Here is a 27,722-nt window from a genome sequence, read left to right on the forward strand (position 1 = left end):
ATTTGGCCAAGAAAACTTGCTTTCTCTTTCCTAGGATTTCCATGGAATATTTGGGGAAGAAGATTGTATAAAATTATTTTTATTTTTATTTAATTATTTAACATATTTTAATTTTATCACTTTCTTATTTAGTCCTTAGCCTATTTCTAATTTTCTATTGATGAATCATCCAAAAATATCTACTAAATTTTCATTAATGGTCTAATTACCATATAAGGACATCAAGTTTTGAATTCCATAGCTATTTGATCCTTATAGCTACTAGAATTCAACTTTTGTATTTTATGCGATTTGGTCTTTTTCGCAATTAAGCACATAATCGATAAAATTTCTTTACGAAAATTTCACACAACATTATTATCATATTATAGATCATAAAATAATATTAAAATAAATTTTATTTCTGGAATTGGATTTGTGGTCCCGAAACCACTGTTCCGGTTTCTCTGAAAATGGGCTGTTACAATTAGCTTCAAGCTTTTTTTACTTTGAGTAGTTAGTTTGGCTTCTAACAATCTCTGGGTGGAGATTCCAAAATGGAATGTCAGGCACAAAAACTTGTAAAGGTTGAGCCATTCATCTTTACTAAGAAACGAATGGGAGTAGTGCTAGAACTTCTTGAAGGAAGGCTACATTTCACTTGTCTATATAGATTTGGAAAATGATTTCTCTTCTAAAAATGATATTCCACTTTTTGGATATACTTGTATTGGAATTATGGGTATTAAAGATCCTGTTAGCCCTAGTGTCAAAGAATCTGTCATTACTTGTCGTTCTATTGGTGTTACTATAATAATAGTTACAATAGATAATACAAACTCTACAAAGGCTATAGCCAGGAAATGTGGAATCCTTATAGATGATGGCATAGCCATTGAAGGTCTAGATTTAAAAGAGAAGACTCGAGCGGAAGTACTTGCTTTAATTCCTAAGATTTAAGTACTCTCAACATTTTTTCCTTTGCTTGAAAACTATTATTTGTTTTAGGTACTCGTGACAAGGACAAATTATCTAATAAAACCTCGATTCTCTTTCATTTTGCAGGTGATGGCTCAATATTTTCCTATGGACAAGTATACACTAGTAAAGAAATTACGAAGTGTTGGTAATGTAAAATTGTTTAGGATTTAGTGGGGGTAGTTGAAGATTCTGTGGAAATGTAGTTATGGGTTTTTTACAAAATTTTCTATGCCTTTTTACCTTATTTCCCTTCTGTTACTAATATAAATAGAGGACTAGTTTCCTCACACACTGAACAGAGAAAAGAACAACTCTCTCTAAAAGCGTTCCTCTTCTCCACTTTCTTTGTACTTTTTTTTTATTTATAAACTAGTCGTTTTTGTTCCATAATCACTTTAGATAAAATTCTATCTAGGAGTTTGGGTTTTTAGCAGAACCAATTGTGACCCCTCCAAACTTTCTTGGGAATTGTTCCTCCTGTGATTTCCCGATAAGAGCAGTATTAATCGAGTTCAATCTTCTATATGTGAGTGTACAAATACCGAAGGATGGTGTTAATCTTGAGGGGCGATGTCCATTTGATCAAGGTGAATTTGTTTCTGAGGTAGTGGATTTACCACGGCACAGTAATATCTGATTTCATATTTAATCATTTATTTTTTTTCCAATCAGTGTTAAAAGATTTGTTTTAGTAGATTATATTTCGAACAATTTAGAAATGAATTACTGCTTAAACATGTCTACCTCAATCAACAAACCACGTCGAAAATCTAGATGATGTTATAGCTGCTATGGTTTCTGAAGTAAACCTGGTCGAAAATAACACCAAGTGGATTGTAGGCACAAGTGCCTTTAAACATTTCTACGCTAACACAGAAGTGTTCACAGAATTTGAAAAGGTAAGTGAAGGAAAAGTCTACATGGGAAATTCAAGCACTTCAGAAGGACTCGGTAAAGGAAAAATTTTACTCAAACTCACTTCTGGTAAAACTTTGGCATTGAATAATGTTCTGAATGTACCCGCCCTTCGTAGAAATTTGATTACTGGTGGTCTATTGAATAAGGAAGGCATTAAACTAGTCTTTGAATGCTTTACTACTTAGTTTTGGCTTACCTAATCAGATGTGGGGGAAGGTCGTACTTTCTACGAATCACATTCTTAATAGAGTGCCTTATAAAAAAATAGATTGTACCCCACATGAATTGTGGAAAGGTTATGCTCCTAATCTAAAATACTTGAAAGTGTGGGGGTGCTGGCAAAAGTAGGCATACCTATTTTTAAATAGAACACTATTAGGTCTAAAACTATTGATGTTGTTTTGTTGGTTATGTTCTGAACAATTGTGCATATAGATTTATGTCTATACATGATTTTTCCATATGTGAATCTTGTAACATCCCAAAATTGGGCCTATCGGAACAGTGGTTTTGGGACCACAAATCTGATATCAAAATATTTATTTTATGATTATTATGAAGCCTAGAATATGAAAGTAAGCATGTGTTAAAGTTTCATGAAGAAATTCTTAGTGTAAGGTGTCCAATTGAAAATTAGGGACCAAATTGAATAAATTTCAAAACTTGGATTCTAGAAGAAATTTGCATGAAATTGCTTTAGATTATTAATTAGAAGGTATCAAAGAGTAATTTTCCCAATTTCTAAGATTTTGGACAAAAATGGGCATGGATGAAAAATTTTGGAAGTTTAGTAAAGAAGGGCATTTTGGTCATTTGGCAATAAAATCAATAAAAAAGGAAAACGAAGGCAAAAAAATCAGCAATTCTTCTCCCTCTTGTTTCCGAAATTCCAAGGGACACCATAGTTAGGGTTTCTTCACTTTCCAAGCTCAATAGTGACTCCTAGCCCCGTTTTTAATGTTCTTTGTATTTTTGACATCCTTGTAACATGTTCTCTCCATTTCTACCAATATTTTAAGCTCGGGTTCATGTATGCAAAATGACCCATGTGTGACATGTTTTTTCTTTGATGATTTATGGGGGGATATGAAAGTTAGATGTGTGTTAAACATCTTTTCCTAAGTGATTTTCATGAAAATCCCCTAAAAGGTCCTTTTTGCAAAAGGTACAAAATATGTGGTTGAAATGTAAAATAGAGGAAAATGTGGGATAGTATGAGTTTATAATACATCCGGATAGGCTTGGGTAACCAAGCAATTGCATGTATTTCATTTTACGGGCCTAGGGACTAAGTTGTAAACTTGTGAAATGTTAGGGGCAAAATGGTCATTTTGCTCGAGATGAATTTTAGGGCCGAAATAAATAACATGAGGTATTAATAATTTATTTTTACTGATATAGCCCCGAGGAACCAATTTCAGAGATCGATTGTGGAAAATGAAAGGTTTCAGAATAATTGAAATACGAAACCTAAGCAATTACCAGGTAAGTTCGTGTAACTCGAATGTAAACTATCTTTAAAATACATTACAGATGTAGGTACGTGTATGAATTATAATAGAAATATTTATTGTATGAAAACTCATGAAATATTAATGTGATGATGAAATGTCCCGGTTGAATAAAAAGGGATATCTGATGGATTACTCGAAAACGAAATAATGGTATAAAGGATCTAGCCCGGATGGGTAATCCGAATAGGATCTGAATTTAGCCTGGACTGGTAATTTAGACCTGAACTCGTAGGAGTATATGTCATTGTAAGGGATTTAGCCTGGACTGGTAATCCCGACATTACTCTGTGAGTTACGTTGTGGTGATTTAGCTTGGACTAGTAATCCCGCCATAAAAGTGAGGTCACGGGAGTGCGTATTTAAAGGATCACTTGCATGATTTGATGGTAAACGAGATATCCATCGAGATTCCAAGAAATTTGACGGGATTAAAATGTTAAATGGGAATAGACATGTTTGAATTGATGAGCTCATCTATGAAGGATGTTACATTATACTGGCATGAGACTAACTTGATGGTTGAGTACATGTGATAGGAAATTTTACTATGAATGTTTGGCCTGAATGTCTTATATGATTTCATGCTAAATACCAATAAGTTTACTTTCCCATTATCCGGACTTACTAAGCATGTTAATGCTTACCCTATAACAGCTCGATTTAGACTCTAATCGGAACGATGGTTACGGGACCACGAATTCGAGTCAGAAAAATATTTAAAAATTATTTTCTGTGTTTATTTTGTGTGAATTTATGTCTGTGAAATTTTCGTGATTTAATTTTGTTGTTTAGGTATCAGATTAAATAAAAGGACTTAATCGCGTAAATTAAAAATTTGATAATTAAAAGCATAAAGGGCCAAATTGTTATTGGCTTATTAAATGGAAGTCTTTAAGTTGAAAATAGACCATTAGCAATATAAGTGGACGGCTAAGGACATTAAAATGTGATAATATAATGTTTTAACTAAGGTTAAAATTGTAAATGAAAATAATATTATAAAATATAATAAAATAAACATAAAATAAATCATCTTCATATCATTATTTTTGTTCATACATTGAAACTAAGACAAAGAAAAAGAAGAAAACAAAGGCTAGGGTTCGGCACTTTGTAAAGCTCAATTAAGGTTAGATTTTTGTTCGATTTTTTATAATTTCTACGCTTTTGAGATCGTTGCTTCGAGTACTACAAAACCCATGCTTGAATTTTTTATTTTGATGAATATTTTGAGTTGTGCCATTGTTGATAGCTTATGATTTTTGTTGTTTGATGGTGAAAAATGAAAGATATGTTTTAGATTAACATGTTTTGTATTGGAATTTTTGATGATTTTGAGTAATTAGGACTAAATTGAAAAAATAATAATTTGAGGGACTAAAATGTGAAATAAATAAAATATATGGACTTGTATGGTAATGGGTAAGATTCAACCAACATGGGTATTTGGAAATTTTGTGTATTTTGTGTTTTGTGTAATAGGGACTAAATTGTAAAAATTGTAAATGTCAGGGGTAAAATGGTAAATTTCCCATTTATGTGTTTTTGGACTAAATTGAATGAAAATATGTTTGAATGAGCTTAATTTAAATATGTTTAGATCAAGAACCAAGGAAATCAGATTTGGGTCGGGGGAAAACGAAAGTTGTCGACTAGTCGATCCGCACCGGTTTTTCGTTGTCCGAGGTAAGTTTATAAGAAAATAGACGTACTTAATTTTAATTAAATGTAAAGTATAGATGCGGAATTGAAATGTATGACATTATAAATGAAATTTTCGAATATGTATGAGCTTGGTAATCATGTACGAGTATGCATTCCGATCGAGTTACGACATCTAAAAGCCCCGTATGAACCTTAGGAATAGCTAGGATACATATGTCATGACATAGGATTCCGATATATGTGTGCGAGTAAAACCATGACACCGATATGTGATTTCGATATGCGTTTACGAGTAAGACCCTATTTGGGACAGTGGCATCGATATGTGGCTACATCTAAGACCACGTCTGGGACGTTGGCATTGTACGATATGTGTGATTATCCTAGTGTCCTATCTAATTCCAAATGGTTCATCGAGATATGATAAGATGTGAGCGTACATGTGGTATAAGCTAAAAGAGCAAGTATAGAATAGATTATGTTACATGTGTAAAGGTAAGTAAGTACTTTATGTTTGCTACATTTGACTTATGAGGTAAATATAGAATGTGTATAATTATAAAAGCGTGTTTGTTATTGATATGCATACTATGAATGTCTTTGAGATAATATTTGTTATGCGTGTATAAGTAACCTTGAGCATTCGGCTATTTAGGCAATCTATGTACATGATAAGGTATTATGAAACCTGAACTTGTGATCATGAGAATATGTATATTTGGCTATCTAATGATATGTTCGCTTGTAAATAAAAGGTAAAATATTCTAATTTGGTTAAATGAGCATTCGGCTCATGTGAGGATTGTGTACAAAGAAATATCGTTAATGAATTTGTAATTTGAGATTTAGCATAATAATGTTTAAGTGGTTCGATTTAGTTTTAAATGAATTGGTTATAAATTTAAATTGTTTATTTGCTTATGGCTTACTAAGCTGTGGTAGCTTACTCTGTATATTATGTTATTCTGTTTTATAGATTTTGAAGTCAAGCTACAAGCTCGAGGATTGTCAGCCAAGTTCATCACACTATCTACTATTTTGGTACCTTATTAGCTAAACTTAAATTATGGCTTGTATAGGCTGGAATTTATCTTTGAAATGTTAAATGTTGGTTATGTATATAAGCCATGCGAAAATGGCTAGTCTTTAATTTTAGTATCCGGTCATGGAGTCTATTTTAGTTCTATAGTTATGTGCTCTGAAGGTATAATATTCGTGACAGGTACTAAATGCTTTGAAAATGGTTTGCTTAACATGATTAAGTTTGGTCTTATGTGTTCTTGACTAGAATGTTAAGTAAGATTAATTTTTGGTAAATTACTAAAGGAAACTTAGATGTGCATGTGGTGTTAGGTAGTAAATTCAGCTATAAGGAATAAAAGCATTATATGTATTTATTGAAATTGATAATTGGTATGGTTTTGTTTTGGTTATGATCTAAACTGTTCCGGTTATAATGTTATATATATTATGTTATGCATAGTACATGTGTTTAATGATGTAAGTATTAGAAATGGCTTGCAAACGATCATGATATATATTTATATTTTACGTATAGCATGTTAGTTAGTTCGGATAAGTTTTAGACAGCTAAGAATAAAGTATGATACTAATAGTTATGTTTTATACATGGTTGTGTTTGAATGAGATTAAGGAAATAGCTTTCGGTCATATGATGTACAACGTGAATAATATTTATGAGATATATGTGATTCGACACTTAAGGAAGTTATATATATTTATATTGAATTGATCGAAGTTTTTAGTGAATTATATGTTAATAGATGAAATAGTTGCTATAGGGTGATTGGCGAAATGACATTGGATAAATATATTTAAATAATTGAACATGGCTTGTTTGATGTGAGTTTACATATCTATTCATGTACATATATGTGATTATAATATGGTTGTTATGTACATGTGCATGGCATTGTAAACTTTTTAGATATTTATGAACTATTAAATATGTATAAATGTATTGAGTTGGTCAAGTAGACATAGAATTGAAATGAGATATTTATAACCAAGTGTTTGTTGTTAAGTTGTATTAATATGTTAATACATGAATTACAAATAGATTAACACATTAAAGCGCATAAATGAAAAAATAGGTTAGTAATGAAAATTAGTTCAATTGATGAATAACTTATGTATAAACATGACTGGCTTAAGAATAAAAATTATAGATATGATATTCCATAATTAAATTATTGACATGCTAAATGTTTCGTATATATATTGAATTGTTTTGGATATATATATACTTTGGATTATGTTTCATTTAATCTATGTGGTGAATGATAATAAATTATGATTAAATTTTGGATTAATTCATAAGCATTAATGTGATTTAAATCATGAATTGCAATAAATGTATGACTCGCATATGTAATACGGTAGTTAAATCTATGTGATTATGACTTGATTTAATATGATAATGTTTGGAACTGTGCTTTCGTTTAGTAATGCCTTGTAACCCTATTTCGGCGACGGATACGGGTTAGAGGTGTTACATACCCCCTCTCCTTTCCTTGTTTTACAGAGCTCGTGGACTCGTGAAGATTGGAAGGCGATTGGAGTATTGTCAACACTATCAACTTGTTTTGCTTTGGTATATAGATACTTTATTTTGTTTCAATGGCATGTATAGGTTTTGGTTATTTTGTGATATATGTCATTGGTTGGCCTATGTAAAGGCTTAAATATTAAACTTATACTTTTTGTATATGGCCATAAGACATGGCTCATTTTGATGTAGGTTATGACCTACTAATTGTGCTTGTTTGTGGTTAAATGTTCTTGTGATGATTAAATGTAGTATATTATAAATAGATATATGAAATGTGGCCAAATCACTTGGGATGGTTAGGTCATAATTAGCAATGCGTTATAATAATGAGCCAAGTCTAGGCCATTTATGGTAGTACTTGGGCATATTTAGGCCATGTTAAACATCATTGAAGTTCACGAATATGAGTGGTTATTGAGGGTGACCACTGGATTAGATTTGTAGCCTCCAAAAAGGTCCACACGGATAGACACACGGGCATGTGTCTAGGATGTATGTGACACACGGTCAGCCCCACGGGCGTGTGGTATGGCCGTGTGTCCCCTGCACCTAAAATTTTTAGGTCAGAATGCATGGTAGTTGTAACACCCCAAACCCGGTGTAGACGCTATGGACAAAATCTAGCGTGTCACATTGAAGTGTTTTTCGAAAATCATGTTCTCATTGAAAACTTTTCTTGCTATTTAAAACCTCTGGCCATTTTAAAACTTTGTGAAAACCTCAGTTTCCGTTAGTTTATTAAAAGTCATTCTCTTGTAAAACATTATTACCTTTAAAACTTTATTTGTTGAGAAAGCTTAGTTTAAAGTTTTGCGAAAACGTGATATTTTGAAAAAAAAAGTTATTGTTTTGGAAAAGAAAACCGTGTTCTACTCCAGCAGTTATAAAACAATATATAAAATTCCTAATTTAGAACCAGAAATTAAAAGAGGCCTTGTTACAACCCAGATCAAATATAAGTACTTGTAAATAGATAAATTAAAAGAAAGTCGAAAACAATAGCAGTTGTGAGGCCACCTCCAAGTCCCTTGCAGCACCGATCCTCCTAATGCTGGGGATTACCTGCACAGTTAATAAACGGGGTGAATTTATGAAAACTCAGTGTGTAATCACCTCCTAAACTAAAACAGTTAGTAAACAGACAGAATTCAAAATCAGTCTGGGCCGGCACCCATTACAGAACCAGTATCATATGCAGATATGTAGACAGATTACCAGCCCAGTCCAACCAACACACCACCCGTACCAACCAACACACCATGTACGGATAAAATCAACCCACCCAGCCAACACACCAAGCTTAGCACCGATTGCGGCACTAAGTCAACAGGACGGCTCAACGCCGTAGACAAGACAACACATAGCCGTGAACATCGCAGCAACGCTGCCAGATAACAGGATGGCTGGAAGCCATAAGCAAAATGGCAGAATGGCACAACTTAAAAGAAAGTCAGAAACAATAGCAGTTGTATGGCCACCTTCGAGTCCCTCACAACACCGATCCTCCTAATGCTGGGGATTACCTGCACAGTTAATAAACGGGGTGAGTTTATGAAAACTCAATGTGTAATCCCCTCCTAAACTAAAATAGTTAGTAAAGAGAAAAAAATTAGAATCAGTCTGGGCCAGAGCCCATTACAGAATTAGTATCATATGCAGATATGCAGACAGATTACCAGACCAGTCCAACCAACACACCACCCGTACCAACTAGCACACCATGTGGGGATAAAATTGACCCACCCAGCTAACACACCAAGCTTAGCACCGATTGCGGCACTAAGTCAACAAGACGGCTCAACGCTGTAGGCAGGACAACACATAGCCTTAAACAGGACAACATATAGCCGTAAACATCGCAGCAACACTGCCAGATAACAGAACGGCTGAAAGCCGTAAGTAGAATGGCACAATGGCACAAAGCCATCGATAACTGCATTATGTTAGGAACATAGCCCTCAACTAGAGTAACATAATCGGCACACAGCCCTAGGTAAATGTGATCGACGCAGAGTCGTCAATAATCATATATTGGTACATAGCCTTAGGCAAATATGTTTGGCACACAGCCATAATCAAGTTGGCACAGAGCCATATGTAGGTTGGCGCAAAGCCATGATCAGAATAATTGGCTTTAAGCCATGGTAGCTGTATCATATTAGGCACATAGCCATCAGTGATGGTAATATAGTCAGCACACAGCCTTGGGTAAATATGATCGACACAGAGTCATCAATAATCATATATTGGGCTTAAAAGCCACTGGTGGATCCACGGTCGTCAAGAACCATGCGATCCTTAATCGGTGGATCCACGGTCGTTAAGCAACCATGTGATCCTTAATCGGTGGATCCACGATTGTCAAGCAACCATGCGATCCTCAATCGGTGGATCCACAATCGTCAAGCAACCATGCGATCCTCAATTTCTTCCTCTGTTTCATAATCCCTACCCATGTGCAACATAATATTATATGAATGCAGCAAATATATACACGCCATACAAAACCATACAAATCACAGTCACAATAGCCCAATCACAGTCATACATTCTCAGTCAAAACATAGTTAAATCAATCAAATTGTATTATCAGTGAGTCATATACCCTAGAGGGGCAGAACAGTCTTTTTACCTATTAGGGGTATTTTAGTCATTTCACCCTACAAGGGTGTTTTGGTAAATCTACAAACCAAGGGTATTTCGGTAATTTTGCAAACCAATGGTATTTTTGTAATTTTTGAAAGTCAAGGGTATTTCTGTAATTTTGTAAATCAGGGGTATTTCTGTAATTTTCCAAATCAAAGGTATTTCGATAATTTTCCAAATTAAGGGTATTTTGGTAATTTAACAAATTGAAAGTATTTTGGTAATTTTACAAGTCGAAGGTATTTCGGTAATTTTACTGGTCGAGAGTATTTCGGTAATTTCACAAATCTGGGGTATTTTGGTGATTTTACAAACCAAGGTTATTTTGGTAATTTTGCTAATCGATGGTATTTTGGTAATTTTGTAAACCAAGGGTATTCAGTAATTTTGTAAACCAAGGGTATTTTAGTAATTCTACCCTACAGGGGTATTTCAATAATACTAGCCTACAGATATGAGATTCACGTAGTCCAATCCAATATTTACTACACAATCATACAATTATCCATCTGGTCTAATGGGCCCATCGGGCCAACATGGCCCAAAGAAACCTAAGCCCACGAGAGCACTCATGATGGCCTCAACCATCACGTCAAAGCACCTACACGTGCGCTCACACGCTTGTGTGGCTACCATCGCCATGTGATCGGCATTTTCCGTTATACAGCTAGAGTAGTGCGAAATACACACTTGTTTATAAGAACGCGCCGAAGTCCACGATCACTAACCTTGGCACATCCTGCATGGAGTCTTAATCACTTTTTCCCTCCCCAACTCATCTTCTTCGCTCTATTTAAAGCCAGCTTCTCACCAGTTTCCATGTTAGCTTCCCGATGTGGGATTACTTTCAACCATTAGGAAAATTCCTTATTTTTTTTATGACCACTTCAACCACAGAGTTCCAGTCCAACTCCACCTCCTACACAGCTCAAATAGCAAAATAAATACTCCACTTCCCATCCCAAGACTTGAACCTTAGACCTCATAGTTACATAACATGCCACCTTGCCACTACACCACAAGGCTCTTTGTGTCACCCTTTTAGCCTCAATTAATTATAAGGTCTATAGGCCAGAGTCCAGGTTCCTTTAAAAGAAAAACCAAAATAAATTGCAAGAGGCAAGACTTGAACCCAGGCTCCCTTGCAACCTTAATGATGCCACAACTACTAGACCACATGCTTCCTTGTGTCATTATTTACCACAATAATTTAAAAGGCCTTCATCCAAGCACCCAGAGTTTTATTCACTTAAAACCAAAATTTTTGCTAAAGCTCAGGTTTGAACCCAAGATTTCTCCAACACTTCTCATTACCACCAAAGAAGACATTTAATTTTGTCATTTCCTTTTACAATTAAATGCTTATATACAAACTCCTTACGGACCCATACACAGGGCCCAATACTTCTAGGCCTAAATTCGGGGTGCTATAGTAGTAAACACACGGATAGAGACACGGTCGTGTGTCTCAGCAGTGTAGAGGACACGGCCTAGCACACAGGTGTGTGTCTTGGCCGTGTGTCCCTAAATGCATAATGATTTCATAAACAGAATGCTCGAGTTTTTGGGCATGGGCGGCAACGCAGGCGTGTCTAGGCCGTATGAAGTACACGGGTCATGGACACAGGCGTGTGTGAAAACTCCTGTAGGTTCAAAATGAGAAATAAATTCAATTAATTCCACATGGGTAAGGGATACGGGCGTGCCCCAAAACACACAGGCGTGTGCATTGCTTCCACACGGGCATTTGAGGCTTAACCTAGGAAATTTTCCAAAAACTTTCTTAAGTTCTCGGTTTAGTCTCAGACCATTCTCAATGTATGTTTTGGGCCTCATAGGTCCATAATAGGGATATTATGAATATGATTGATTGGTTTTAATTTGGAATGAAATTTTATAGCCCGAAACTTTTCGAAAATGTCATGTTCGTGCACTGTAATGCCCTGTACCTTGTCCCGGTCTCGGGTACAGGTAAGGAGTGTTACAAATCTAGATATGCTATTTTCTTTGAAAATATTTTTCCTCTAAATAAATTTGTTGCAAATCCTGAGAGACAATTAGATGAGCATGTTTCTTGTTTCTTTTTCTAGTACACATAATAGAGATATTCTTAATGGTGATGTGGAACCTAGAAGAAGTAAAAGACAAAGGAATGCCACTAGTTTCAGACTTGATTTTCTTACTTTTTTCATAACTGAAGTTAATGATTTAGACTTAATAAATGATTCTATTGCTCATGCCTTTTCATAAGCAAGGATCCAAAAACTTACTATAAAGCCATAAATTCAATATATGCTAGTTTTTGGAGAGATGCTATTAACAGAATTAGTAGATTTGCCTAAAAGTTTTAAACTTATTAGTAATAAATGGGTCTTTCAAAAGAAACTTAGACCTATGAGTTGATATAAAAGTATAAAGCAAGACTAGTGGTTAAAGGTTTTACTCAGAAATTTAGAGTAGATTATTTTGATACATACTCTCCTGTGACAAAAATCTCTACCATTCATGTTTTGTTTGCTTTAGGTTCCATTCATAATCTACTAGTACATCAGATGGATGTAAAGACAACTTTCTTGAATGGTGATTTGGATAAGGAGATTTATATGGAGCAACCTTTAGGATTTGTGACGCTTGATATGGAAGATAAATTTTGCAGACTTCAAAATCTCTGTTTGGTCTCAAACAAGCTCCAAAACAATGGTATGAGAAATTTCATAAGACTATTCTTAGTTTCAGTTTTATAGTTAATGGTACAGATGTATATGTGTATTCCAATATGTTTGGATCTGATTGTGTCATCATAAGTTTATATGTAGATGACATGTTAATTTTCACTTCTAATATATAAGCCATTCATAAAACCAAGAATTTCTTATCTACCATATTTGAAATGACTGATTTGGGAAAGGTAGATATAATCTTAGGCGATAAAGTTACAAAATCAAAAAAAGGTTTTTCACTAAATCAATCTCACTATATAAAGAAGGTGTTAAAAATGTTTAATGGTTTTGATGTAATCCCTATGAGAAATCCTTATGATTCTAGCATACGACTGCTAAAAAATAGAGGAAACAATATTTCTCAATTAGAGTATGCAAAGACTATTGGAAGCCTTATGTTCTTGATGAATTACACTCAATCGAACATTGCTTATGCGGTTAGTAGACTAAGTAGGTATACCTATAATCCAAGCAATGAGCACTGGAATGCTCTAAAGCATTTGCTTAGATACCTTAAAGGCACTTTATCTTAAGAATTAGAATTTTTCGGTTACCCTACAGTCCTTGAAGGCTATTGTGATGCTAATTGGGTAACTGATAATGATGAGGTAAGCTCTACAAATGGGTATATCTTTACTTTGGGTGGAGTAACCATTTCGTGGAAGTCCGCTAAACTGATTTGTATTGCTCATTCCAGAATGGAGTCATAGTTTATAGCCCTTGACTTAGCTGGGCAAGAGGCCTAGTGGCTTAGGAATCTACTTGTAAAGATTCCTTTATGGGAAAAATTAGTACCTCTCATATCTTTATTATGTAACTCGCAAGCCGTAATTTGTGTTGCTAAGAGTCAAGCTTATAATGGTAAGAAGAGACATATTTGGATAAGACACGAATCTGTGAGACATTTAATAAAAAATGGAGTACTCGCCTCGGAGTACGTGAGGTCTAAAAGGAACCTAGTTGATCTACTAATCAAAGGGTTAAGTAGAAAAATGGTTCTTGATCCGTCGAGGGGATGGGTCTTAAGCCCAATAGTTGAGGAATTCATGGTGGATACCCAACTTAGTCTCTATATTTAATGTGGTCAAATGAAATCATAGAAAGACTCATAGTGTACATTTTACCTATCCCTATGGCAAATGATGTACATGCATAAGGATGAGGTTTTACTCTTAATGAATTCATAGCCCAAATTTTATGTGGTCCTATTGAGATGGACTTGATGAATTCACCAAGTTGAAGGTTGAGTTTATTACTATTAATAAGTTCATATTTCAGATTTCCAGTGGTCCTATTGAGATGGACTTGATGAATTCATCGAAATTAAATTTGAGAGGATGAGCTTAATGAAAGCTCTTAATGATTTCATAGTCCTGATATGAGTGGTCTATAGTGATATACCTAATTAAATCACCTACGTAAGTGTGAAGGATTTAGTAGGGGTTGTTAAAGATTTTATAGAGATGCGGTTATGAGTTTTTTACAAAATTGCACATGTTTTTTTATCGTATCACCCTTCTGTTACTAGTATAAATAGAGGACTAGTTTCCTCATTTTTATACACTGAATAAACAAAAAGAAAAACTCTTTGTGAAAACATTCCTCTCTTCCACTTTATGTGTATTTTCTTTATAAACTAGTCGTTTTTGTTCCCTAATCACTTTAGAGAAAATTTTGTCTAAGATTTTGGGTTCTAAGAGGGACTAACTATGACCCCTCCAAACTTTCTTGGGAATTGTTCCTACAGTAATTTCCCGAGAAGAGCAATACCAATCGAGTTCTATCTTCCATATTTAAGTGTACGATGAATATCGAAAGACTGTGTTAACCTTGAGGGACGACGTCCACTACATGATTACACCGATCAGGGTGAATTTCTTTCTAAGGCAGTGGATTTACCACGACAAAATAATTTCTGATTTTATATTTAATATTTTTTTCCAGTCAGTGCTAACATATTTGTTTTACAGTAGATTATATGTCCAACATGAAGTACATTTGATAAAGTTGTTTTTGTGACGGATGATGGCACAAATGATGCTCTAGCCAGCACAAAGTAGATATCAGACTAGCAACAGGCATTGTTGGAACTGAGGTAAAAAATGCTTTAATATTTCATACAACGCATTCATCTTAGACCTATCAAATTGAAGAAGATTTCAAATCCAAAAAGACTTCTATATTATGATCTATTGAAGTATTGATGTCATAATGTTATTCTCAATTTTAGGTCACCAAGAAGAGTGTTGATGTCATAATCCTGGATGAAAATTTCTCAAAAATTGTGATAGTGGCCAAATGGGGCAACTTAATATACATAAATATTAAAAAAATATGTACAATTTCAACTGGCAGTCAACATTGTTGCCTTGATTATTAATTTCTCCTCAACATGTGTGACAGGTATGAAAGGGATATCTTTCTCTACTGTTATTTTGAACTTATTTTTTTTAACTTTCTTTACAAATAGAAATTATTTTATTTACTTTTTCACACCAAATCATGTTGCAGAAAGCACTTCTTTTATAGTTGTTCAGCTATTGTGGGTAAATATGATTACGGATACTTTGGGAGCGCTTACACTTGAAACTGAGCCTCCAATTAATTGTTAAACAAATTAACAAAGACAAAAACAAAATGCTTGAAGTTTCATTTCCATTCAACTTTTTTGTACCTAAAGATACTTAAGTAAGGGTATTTATACAACAAATAATACTTTTACTTCCAACAATAATAACAACATTAACCCATTAACTGCTAGTAACTGACTTACAACAGACTTAACAAATAATATTTATCTTAACATTCCCTTAGTTTTCTAAGTTTTTTTGAACTCATATTCACTCGACAGCACTTGCAATGCTTCTCTAAAAGTAGAAAACAGTTTTGGTGTAACTGGTTTTGTAAGCACATATGCCATCAAGAACTATTTCATACACAAAATGATAATCAATTTCCACATGCTTCACCTTAGCATGATGAGTAGAGTTTGTAGCTATTGCCACTGTTGATGTGTTATCACACCATACAACTAGTGGTTGTTTGACAATCACACCAATCTCAGTTAGAAGTTGCTTTATCCATAATAACTCAGACACACAATTTATTAGACTTCGATACTCCACTTCTGATGAGGATCTGGACACAACAACTTGCTTCTTGGAGCACCATGCAATTCAATTGGAACCAATATGAACTCAATAGCATGTAGTTGATCTTCTATCTTCAACAGTGGAGGCCCAATCAGCATCAGAGTAGCCAACTAGGTGAAACTGTCATTTTGTGAAATACAAACCATAATTCATAGTGTCATTCAAATACATTAACACTCTCTTTACAACCTTCCAGTGAGTGTCACAAGGTGCATTCATGTACTGACTAAGCTTGTTGACATAGAATGCAATCTCTGGTCATGTAATACACACATATTGTAGTTTGCTAATAACACTTGGGTATTCATGAATATCAACAAGCAGACTACCATCTACAATAGTCAACTTGGGAGTGCCTACCATAGGAGTAGGAGCAATAGTAGCTGCAGTCATGCCTGTACTATGAAGCAAATTTGAAACATACTTCTTCTAAGAAAGAAACAAATCACCATAGGAGGTGTGGTGAACCTCTATACCCAGAAAAAAAATTGAAGCTCACCTATGTCTTTGAGAGAGAACTTGTTGTGAATCTGCTTTATGACCTGGTTGATTTCTTCAGATAAGCCACCTATCACAACTATATCATCTACATATGCCATTAGAAAAATTGTTGAGCCATCAGTTGTTAAAAAAAACAATGATGGATCAACTTTAGAAGCTTGAAAACCAAGTTGCTCCACCAAATATTGCCTCAATGTGTGAAACCAAGCTCGAGGGGCCTATTTTAAATCATGCAATACCTTATTTAGTGTTCTTAATTAGCTCCGTGCATCTCAAAACCTAGTGGCTAATCCATATAAATTTTTTCAGTCAAGGTGCCATTAAGGAAAGCATTATTCATATCAACTTGCCTTAACATCCATCCATTAATAGCAACAATTGCCATAATAGTCCGTATTGTTACAGCTCGAACAATAGGGCTAAAAGTATGACAAAAATCAGAACAAGCATGTTGAGAGAACCCCTTAGCTACTACTCTTTCTATTATACTTGTCCACAAATCCATTAGGCTTTTCCTCACTCTGAACAACCACTTACAACCAATTGATCTCTTGGAAGGTGGGAGAGGGCAAAGGCTTCAAGTATTATTTTTTAGAAGAGCTTGTAACTCACTTTTCACCGCTTCTTGCCAGTAAGATTAACTCATTGATTCATGAATATCAGTAGGCATAGTAGTAGAGGAACTATTAGTAGGCACAATATCAAATGAACTAGTTACCCTGGTGACATATGTTTTTGGTTTAATGGTTCTTACTTTGCTACGAGTAACCATAAGATGATAATTAGTGGCCTGAGATGACTGACTTAGAGTTGGACATTGAGTTGGTGGATGAGAAATGACTACCATATTATTTGAAGGTGAAGATGTTGAAACACTAGGAGAAGCTGATACAGAAGCTGAATTTATTGGTGTATTAGATGATAGAGATAAATTTGTGGACTCGTGAGGTGACCCATGATTTGCAACTAAGGTGGATAGAAATATAAATAATTTTGAACTAGATTTTACAGTTGAAGGACTACTGGACAACTTGGATGTATGCATAATAGCCTAAGAATATACATGGAGTTGATTGAAATTGAAGTTCGTTAGTATTATAAGGTCTAAGGTTAAGGAAACATAAGCAACCAAGTACTTTAAGTGGCAAATAATTAGATTTAACACAAAATAATTTTCCATAAGGAAAGATATTTCCTAGGGATAGAGAGGGTAACCTGCTTATCAGATAAATTGCACTATTGAAAGCTTCACACCAATAAGTCAAAGGCATGCACACATGAGCAAACATGGAGAGACCAGATTCCACAACTTATTTGTATTTCCGCTCAACAATACCATTTTTCTCAAATGTGTAAGGACATGTGAGCCTATGAGAGATACCTCTTTGTGATGGATAACATGTCAAAGCTTGAAACTCACCCCTCCATCTATTTGAAGCACTTTTAATTTTACCCCAAGTATTATTTCAGCTTGTTGGTGAAATTGAGGAAATACTTTAGCAACATCTGACTTCTTCTTTAAAAAATAAAGCTATGTGTATTTGGTATAAGAATCTGTAAACGCAACATAATAAGAGAAACCATTTGAACATACTGGAGCTGTCCCCCAAACATCTACAGTCACTATCTAAAGAGGAGCAGAATATTCAGATGTAGAAGTAGAAAAAGGCAATTTATGTTTTTTGCCTAGATGACAAGCAACACAATCAACCAAAATTTTATTATCACACACAAGTACATTAAAATGAGTCAAAGCTTTCTTAAGTGTAGCTAAACATGGATGCCCTAGTCTAGCATGCCATACAGCTAAAGGAATGGATTTGACAATAGCAAGACAATGTGTTAAAGTAGTAGGTATAGTAAATTTGATAGTAGTCTTTAGATGCAATTTGTTGAGACCATCATGAACCGATCCTTGAAGAAATATCTCGAGTCTACAAATCACACACTTGACATGTAGTAGGAAAAAACTCAAACACCACTTGGTTATCCTTTGCAAATTTAGACACAGACATTAGATTTTTAGTAATACCAGGCACAAGCAAGAGAGACCTCATTTACAATAGATGAGAACGAGTAAGTAAAGATGTCTGACTAGTATGAAGAACAAGTAAGGAAGATCCATTACCCAAATACACTTTACCTGGGCCATTGTATGGAGTGATTTTCCTTTGTTGAAGCAGAGTGAGTGAGATGATGTGTGGCAATAGAGTCTGGATACCAAGCATTATCTCCAATAGTTCCAGGAGTATCAATAAAAGTTTGAAGATTAAGACTCAAGATAGGGGTAGTTGTTGAAGCATGACCAGCTATTTAACGTCATAGCAATAATGTGCAATCATATACTGTCGATGTAAGTATAGTAGGCAGATATGAGTTTGTCGGATATCGATCCCACAGGGATGGTTGTCTTTTGTCTGTTAATGTCAGTGTAATAACTAGATAGAAACGAGATAAATTGTGAAGATAGTTGTCGGAGCAACAACTTGAAAACAATAAAATAAAATATTATAATGATAAACTGAGATCCCCAGCATGAATCTTTAGTAGAATACTAAGTGCTCACAAGGTATAAAAGGATAGGTGATTATTGAGGTAATAAATTTCAATGTATATCTTACCAAGCGTCACTCCTCTATTTAATCTGAGACTTAAACATGCACATTAGCCCCACCTTCCGATGATGGCAATATGGCACTATTAAGAAAAAGTGGACTAAATTCCTCTAATCCTCACTCAACTTCTATTGTAATGCTTGTTGGCTTGAACTTTCACTGCACTGTCCAGTGTCAGTGATGCAATAACACTTTCGTGTTAAGAAACATTCAAACCCCAAGATTAAACAATAAAAGCAAGAGTGAATAATATAACATTTAACAAAGAATTCATGTGTACTTCCATACAAATAGAAAACAGAGAGTAATCACCAGCATTTAGAAAGAAAGAAGAAAGAATCGAGTATAGAATACTATTCCTAGACAACTCGACTGAATCTCTCTATTCCCTCTTTTCTCGCACCTAGGTCTCCCCATCAGAAACTAATCTGCATCAACTTTCATGTTGGCTCACCTGTGAGAGGCTTAAGCTGCCATAGCCGCAAGCTTCAAGGTAGGATGAAGAAGATGATGGTCAAGAAAAAGCTCTCTCCCCTTATTTTTCTTCTCACATCAATCTTTTATGTCCTTCTCCAATAGTACAAGTGTCATTTCCTCAGAATTATTCTATCCTTATACTTACAGGTTGGTTATTCCAAACTGGACAACTCACGCATTTTTAGTTCTTATCTAGACAGCTATCAGGTGTGGCGACAATTTTGGATGCAACCTGGAATTAACTCATACGACGAGATTAATGCAAAAAGATAGCAAAATTAAGGATAAAATAGGCTGGGATTCACTAAATTATAAATGAAATTTACTAAATTGAAAATGCTAAAATATATGCTAAGGATAACTACATTGGAACAATTTAACCAATAAGCAATGAGGAAAACTTATGTTCTTTCTAGTGCTATCAAAGCACTTCCAGGCAGTAGTGTTGTACAAAACAGGTTGAACCATGCATTTTTAAGAGTTGGAGAAGGTGAGAAAACCCAATTTCCATATGGAGCTATTATAGGAGAAGACATTAGTAAACCAAATAAAGGCACCCATTGTAACAGTCCGGTTTAGACCCTAGTCAGAATAGTGGTTTTAAGACACAAATCTGAGTCAGAGAAATGTTTAAATATTATTTTCTATGTCTATGGTGTGTGAATTAGCATGTGTGAAAGTCTCGTATGAAAATTTGAATGTTTGTGTGCCGATTTAATAAAAAAGGACCTAATCACATAAAATGTAAAAGCTGTGTGCTAGATGTTAAAAATGTCTATTTTATTTGGCTTTATAAATGAGGGGTCCTTATGATGTAATTTGACCATTGTAGGTTTGAATGGACGTAAATGGGCATTACTTAATGGATTTTAAATGATATTAATAAGGCCATTTTAGTAAAATGTATATTAATGTGTGATTAATAAAACAAAGCTTAAAATTTGTTCATCCATTATCATTGATAGCTGAAAATATCAAGGAAAAGAAAAGAGAAATGCTTTGCTAGGGTTCAGCATTTGCAAACTTTGATTTAGGTATGTTTTTACTTTGGTTTTTGATAATTTCTATGTTTTTTTAATCGTTGCTTTGTATACTATCAAACCCATGCCTCAATTTTTAATTTTGATGATGATTTTGAAATGTGCCATTGATGAAATTATGATTTTTGTAAAGTTGTTGTTAATAAATGAAATGTGTGAACTTGCATGAGAGCTATGAAAATTCAACTGAGCTTGTGTACAAGCAAACTTTCTGTATTTTGTGATCTTGTGAATCAGGGATTAAAGTGTCGAAATGTGAAAATGTGATGGCTAGTTTGCAATATGTCTTAATTGTGTGTATATGGATTGATTTGAATGATTTAGTGAATAAAAGGGTTAATTTTGAACACATATAGCTCAAGAAAAGAGGAATTCGGATTTAAACTGAAGGAAGTCAAAGGTTATTGAGTAAACAATCTGAGTCAACAACTCCGAGTACGAGGTAAGTTTGTACGTAAAATATGATGTTATAAGTATGTTTTGATGCTTTTTTTATACATAGATTGTATATACATTTAGTTTGGATGAATATGATGATAAATCAATGGTATTTGGCACTAAGTGTGCGATTTAAACTAGCTTCGGCTATATGAGGCACTAAGTGTGCAATACCGAGATAGCTTCAGTTAATTGAGATGGAACTAAGCGTGAGAAATTATTATAGCTTCGGCTAACCTTTAAGGCACTAAGTGTACAGATGGTTATAGCATGAAAAATCTTCGAAAAGTTTAAAATATCTTAACGAGAGGTGAGAATGAAAATGAATGAATACGAGAAGGTACAGGTACGTTTAATACCTATGTGGTAGATGGTATTATGTATATAAAGTTCATTGAATTGGTATAAACATGAGGATGGTGTTGGTATAAAATGGACAGATGAATTGAGAATGTATAAATGCTTATGTATTGATGTTTTATCTTTTATTCATTGTTGATGATTTTTAGTACGAGCTTACTAAGCTTTTGAAAGCTTACTTTGTGTGTGTTTGCATTGTTTTATAGATATCTAAGCTACTGTGAGCTCGGGGATCGTCGAGGATCATCACCACACTATCGAATCTCATTTTTGTACCTTTTGAAAATGTATTTAGTAAAGTATGGCATGTATAGGCTAGAAGTATTTCAGATAGGTTTTGTAATGTTATATTTAGCCAAGTGATATGGCTTGATATGGTTGTGTTTATATTTTGATTTTTGGTATATGAAATGTGATGCAAAATGTTCTATTTGATGTGTTCAAGTATGTCTTAGAAAAATGGTAAGTTTGGCAATTTTTGGTATGAGATTTGGTCATGAGTTTAGAGATTATGAAGCTATAGGTTTTGATATGATTTGATCTTAGGTTTTGGCACAATTGAGTTAATTTTGTAAGCATGAAAATGATTGATAATGTTGTGTCATGAATGTTGTATGGTTTGGTATAGAAATTGGTTGAAATTGTTGTGCAAATATGCTTGGTTTGATGCTTGTAGGCTTGACCCAATTGGGGTGGCAAGTTGGCTATTTAAATGGCCTATTTTTGTCCACACAGACAAGGACACGGGCGTGTATCTCAGCCATGTGTGATGGTCGTGAAACTAACTAAAAATTCAACTAAGTCAAGCGCACCTATCGAACAATAGTATAGTTATGGTGAGACCGGGAATATCGTATCCACGAGGACTAAAAGTACTAGTAATTACTATCTTTTTATTATCTAGCCTAAGAATTAAAGGATGTTTTTAAACTAAAACTAATTAACTAAGACTACGACAGAGATTAAAGTTGGAAAATATTTTTTAGAAAATCGATGGAGAACACAATACCCAAGGAAGAATCCACCTAGACTTCACTTATTACTTTTGAATTAGACGATTTATTCACTTGACTTAATCCGTAGAAATCCCTAGTTTATGTTATTATGTCTCTCGAGACTAAAAACAACTGACTCTAGGTTGATTAATCGAAATATCTTTCTAATTAAAACCACTATTGTCACATTAACTCGATCTATTGATTCCCTTTTTAAATTTGACTTTAATCCGGCGAATTTATGTCGTCCTATCTCTAGAATTGCATTCAACTCCGCTTAATTATGAATGATCTACTCTTAAATAGGGACTTTTGCTCCACTGAATAAGCACATTAAAAGCCTGAATTAATATCCTGGAATACTAAAGCAAGGGTTAAAACTCACAATTAAAAATAAGAACAAGTATTTATCATATAATTCAAATAGAAACAAGATTCATCTTAGGTTTCATCTCTTTTAGGTATTTAGGGAGTTTAGTTCATAATAATGGAAAACATCTCATGTAACACCCCAAACCCGGCCTGGATGTTATGACCGGATCTGATGCGCCACATTGGTGCGTTCAAAACACTTAGTTTGGAAAAGCTGAGTTGGTGTTGTAAAAGATACTTTTAAAAGAAGGTTAAAGTGAATGGAAGCATGCACCGGTAGGAAACCGGGAAAAGAGGAGGTGAGTCCGTCGGATTGCTAAGTACCAAGCTCTCTTGGATCCAATCCTAGACATACACACCGCCATTGCCACACTCTAACATCTCGTATAATTTTGAGAAAAACCGTTTGATTATGACCATCTTAAGAAAATGATCAAGGTTGGAAAACGCTTGCTTAAAGATATTTATTTTTCTTGGGAAAACATTTACTTTATGGAAACTTTATGCGTCATCGTGATCTTTTAAAAACAAGTAGTTTTATAAAATGAACCCTAGTGCTAGCCAGTTTAATAATCCCCAAAATAAAAGTAATTAAAAAGAGCGGCCTTATTACAACCTTAAGCATAATAAAAATAAAATAATCCAAATTGAAGGCTAAACTTATTTAAAATCGTCAATCAATCTTCATGGCCACTCTGAATCCCGCCCAGCTCCAAGTCCACCAATTCTAGGGCTCACCTGCAAGGATGGAAGAGGAAGGGGGTGAGTTTGGGAAAACTCAGTGTATACAGAAACCCATCCAAAGCCCAATTCAGCTCGAGCCCATTGGGCCTAAGCCCTATTCAGATAACAGTATATCTGAGTAGGCCAAGCCCTTTTCAGAATACAGTAGCAAGGCCTTAGCCCCTTTTTACATAACAGTGTGGCCCATAGGCCCAGTTCAGTAGCATGAGTAACAACAGTAATAATGAATGCAAGCCCATCTGGGGAGACTACTCAACCCACCAACCGCTACACTGCCCCGTACCAACCCTACACACCATGTGGGGAATATCTCAACCCACCCAGCCCTACACACCACAGTTAAACAGCGCTCAAATTCAGTCATTGAGGCAAAGCCTCCAAGACGTGGATGAACCACTTTCAAGACTTCCTCCATTAATACCCCAATCCCATGCAACAGATATTAATAAATGCATATCATGCAAAATACAAGTAGTAATCAATCAAGCGGTTCAGCCAATTTAAAACCCTAGGGGTATATCGGTAATTTTGCTCTTTAGGGGTAATTACGTGATCTATGCTACTACACAAGCTAATTCAGTAATTTTTATTGGTTTTATGCAATTTGACTCCACCATCTACCTAACAGGCTAATTTGCCCATCTCTTACCCATGTTGGTCCGTAAGCCCATTGGGCCCAGTTTTGGCCCATCGAGCCCCCTTTTTCCGAAATACGCTAAAACGTCACGCGAACGTGCTTACCACCTTGCGGTGCCAGATCTAACAATTACCCTATGACTTGAGAGCATTCGCATACTCACATGACCATGAAATGCCGGAATTTCGGCATTTCGGCTTTTGCCGAATTGAACTAAGAAAGGGTGTTCGGTACACACCTGATTTGCGACGACTGCTTCTGAGATCCCTTTCGATGTCCTACAATTTATTAGCACAGTTCTTATTTACAAACCATAATCACTAAACCCCCAAAACTTACTTATCCATGATCGAACTATATCCCTAAAAAGCCTTCAAAACCTTACCTTTTTGCCAAAATCGATAGCTAGCTCCGAATTCGATTGCTCCAATGATTCACGCTTTTCACACACTCCTCGATCGGTAGCCTTTAATCCTTACTAGCACCAACAAACCAAATAACACCAAAAACCCTTTTAGCCTTAGTCGACAGAGGGGTTTTCAGCTTTTCTTAAACCACAAGATACAAATGGAAAGAAGGTTCGAATACTTACCAAGAGATCTACTCATTGAAGAACGTTCCAAATACCTTCCTACCCCATATCCGTTGTGAATCCAACTTAAACGTGCGTAGAAAATAGATCTAAATATTAATCTAAGCTATTTAGAGGGTTAGTACACACCTGTTATGGGTTGAAGTTGAAACATTTCCAAAATCAATCGCCTACGATAACCACCACCTGTCACTCAAACTTAACTAATCCAATATCAATATATGTAAATCCTAAGCACATCACCATACGGAACATAAGGGCATATTCGTCATTTTACCATACGAGGGTATTTTGGTAGTTTTACAAATTGAGGGTATTGCGGTAATTTCACAAACCAAGGGTATTTTAGTAATTTTGTAAATCGAGGTAAAATAGTAATTACGTAAATCAAGGGTAAAACAAGAATTTATAAATCGAGGTAAAATGGTAATTCTATAAATCGAGGGTAAAACGATAATTACGTAAATCGAGGGTAAAACGATAATTATGTAAATCGGGGTAAAATGGTAATTATGTAAATTAGGGTAAAAGCGGTAATTCTATAAATCGAGGGTAAAATAGTAATTACAGAACCGAGGGTAAAAGCGGTAATTCTGTAAATCGAGGGTAAAACGGTAATTTTACAAATCGAGGGTAAAACGGTAATTCTATAAATCGAGGGTAAAACAGTAATTCTGTAAATCAAGGGTAAAACAATAATTCTGTAAACTGAGGGTAAAACGGTAATTCGTAAATCGGAGTACTTTGGTAATTTTACAAGTCGAGGGCATTTCAAGAATTGGTAAACCAAAGTATTCTAAACATGGATAACAATACAAATGGGCCTAAAGCCTATTCTCGGCCCAAATGGGCCCACGCTCGTGTGGCCCTTTTAGCCCAAACCTAGCCACAGATATGCGATTCACCTAGCCTAGTCCAATATTTACTACACAATCAAACAACTTATCCAATTGGGCTCAGAGGCCCATTGGGCCCACATGACCCCTTTCTACCATCGCGGATCAAGTAGCCATCCTACTGACTAGAGTAGTAAGAAATACACACCGATAGGAGACTGGAGTTAATCCACGCCCGAGCACTCTTAGCCGACGCCCAACCCAAACGAGCACGCCATACAATGAAAGGGATCACCAAGAAAGGTGCCTTTACTCTCCTCATGGTTCCTCTATTTAAAGCCGACTTCACATCCACTCTTATGTTAGCTTCCGATGTGGGATCCCTCCATTATCGAGTTTAAATTCAACACCAAGACTTGCCACCCCTTGTTAGCAAAATAAATGCTCTTCGCTTGCCATGAGTTTGAACCACGGACCTCCTTGCCACCTCTATAACGCAACCTTCCTCCCTCTTATGTGGCGCTACTTTGCCACTAGACCACAAGGCTTTTGTGTCACAATATCTCCAACAATATTCTTAAGGCCTACCTACTACACCTGTGGTTTGATTCACCTTAAACCAAAAATTTTTTGCTAGAGTCCGTGTTTAAACCGGGACTTCTCCAACACTTCTCAAAGCCATTAACCACTAATAGCAAACATTTAATTGTTTCATTTCATTGCACAATTAAATACCTATATACAACCTCCTTACGGACCCCCACTCAAGGCCCAATACTTCTAGGCCCAAATTAGGGTGTTACAATTCTACTCCCTTAAAGAAATTTCGTCCTCGAAATTTCCATTTAACAGTAGTCATCTAACATCTACCCCACTACGCTATCTGCAAGACTCGATCCTACTATCACTATCCGGTGCTAGCTCCAAGAACCCTTTCCAAAATCTTTAACATCGCTTGAGACAAAGCGTCATCCCCATGACCGATCATACGGCCCATTTTCATTAACCGGTGGTGGTGGTGCCCGCCACCGGCATGTGTTGAGATGGCGACATCCAGCTTGAGTGCTACCTCGGCCTCGACCACGGCCTCTTCCTCGAGTAGCCCTTGTACTCATAACAATTTATCGATTACGAATTTTATGACATTAGTTTCTTGTTTCCACTATTTATTTGAGAATGTCTTATGAAAAGATAAAGTTTTGAGTTATTTGGCGCAATCATAATTTAGCTACGGTTCGATCTTGTAGTCCTAATACTACATCATCAATAGCTCTATCTCTAAGGCTCAAGATACTATCTACATGATTATTTACTGATGCAGTTCTATATAAATATTTAAAGCGAGAAAAAGATCACTTACAGACTTGGTGTAGGGGATTCAGTGTGCCACTTCCTTATCATCCATGTAAAATTAAAACCATGTTTTTGTTTCTGAAAATAAAAACTTTGATTTGAAAACACCCTTTATTTTGAAACTCTTGATTTAAAATAGAAAAACTTGGACCATTTTAACATATATACTCCGCAAAACATCTTTAAAATGAACTTTTCAAAAACCATTTCCAAAAATACCCTTCTTAGGCCTAAATTTTCAAAAAATTTTTGGACCCGATCCACAGCCGAGTTGTTGCAACTTAGCTCTGATACCACTAAATGTAACACCCCAACCCGGCCTAGATGTTATGACCGGATCTGATGCGCCACATTGGTGCGTTCAAAACACTTAGTTTGGAAAAGCTGAGTTGGTGTTGTAAAAGATACTTTTAAAAGAAGGTTAAAGTGAATGGAAGCATGCACCGGTAGGAAACCAGAAAAGAGGAGGTGAGTCCGCTTGACCGCTAAGTACCAAGCTCTCTTGGATCCAATCCTAGACATGCACACCGCCATTGCCACACTCTAACATCTCGTATAATTTTGAGAAAAACCGTTTGATTATGACCATCTTAAGAAAATGATCAAGGTTGGAAA

The 27,722-nt window shown here is 35.3% G+C and overlaps 1 long non-coding RNA gene and 1 pseudogene across 1 annotated transcript; one reads left to right on the forward strand and one right to left on the reverse strand.

The window, feature by feature from the left end:
• The first annotated feature begins 512 nt into the window (after positions 1-512).
• Positions 513-27,722, forward strand: part of LOC128285400 (calcium-transporting ATPase 2, plasma membrane-type-like) — a 59,958-nt pseudogene continuing 32,748 nt past the window's right edge.
• LOC128285715 (uncharacterized) lies at positions 23,481-24,786 on the reverse strand. Its single transcript, XR_008276255.1, has 3 exons — positions 24,712-24,786; positions 24,565-24,604; positions 23,481-23,683 (listed from the first exon to the last, which is right to left on the reverse strand). It is a non-coding gene; the product is annotated as an uncharacterized LOC128285715 (long non-coding RNA).

Source organism: Gossypium arboreum, chromosome 12, assembly GCF_025698485.1.
Source record: "Gossypium arboreum isolate Shixiya-1 chromosome 12, ASM2569848v2, whole genome shotgun sequence".
Taxonomy (NCBI): Eukaryota; Viridiplantae; Streptophyta; class Magnoliopsida; order Malvales; family Malvaceae; genus Gossypium; species Gossypium arboreum.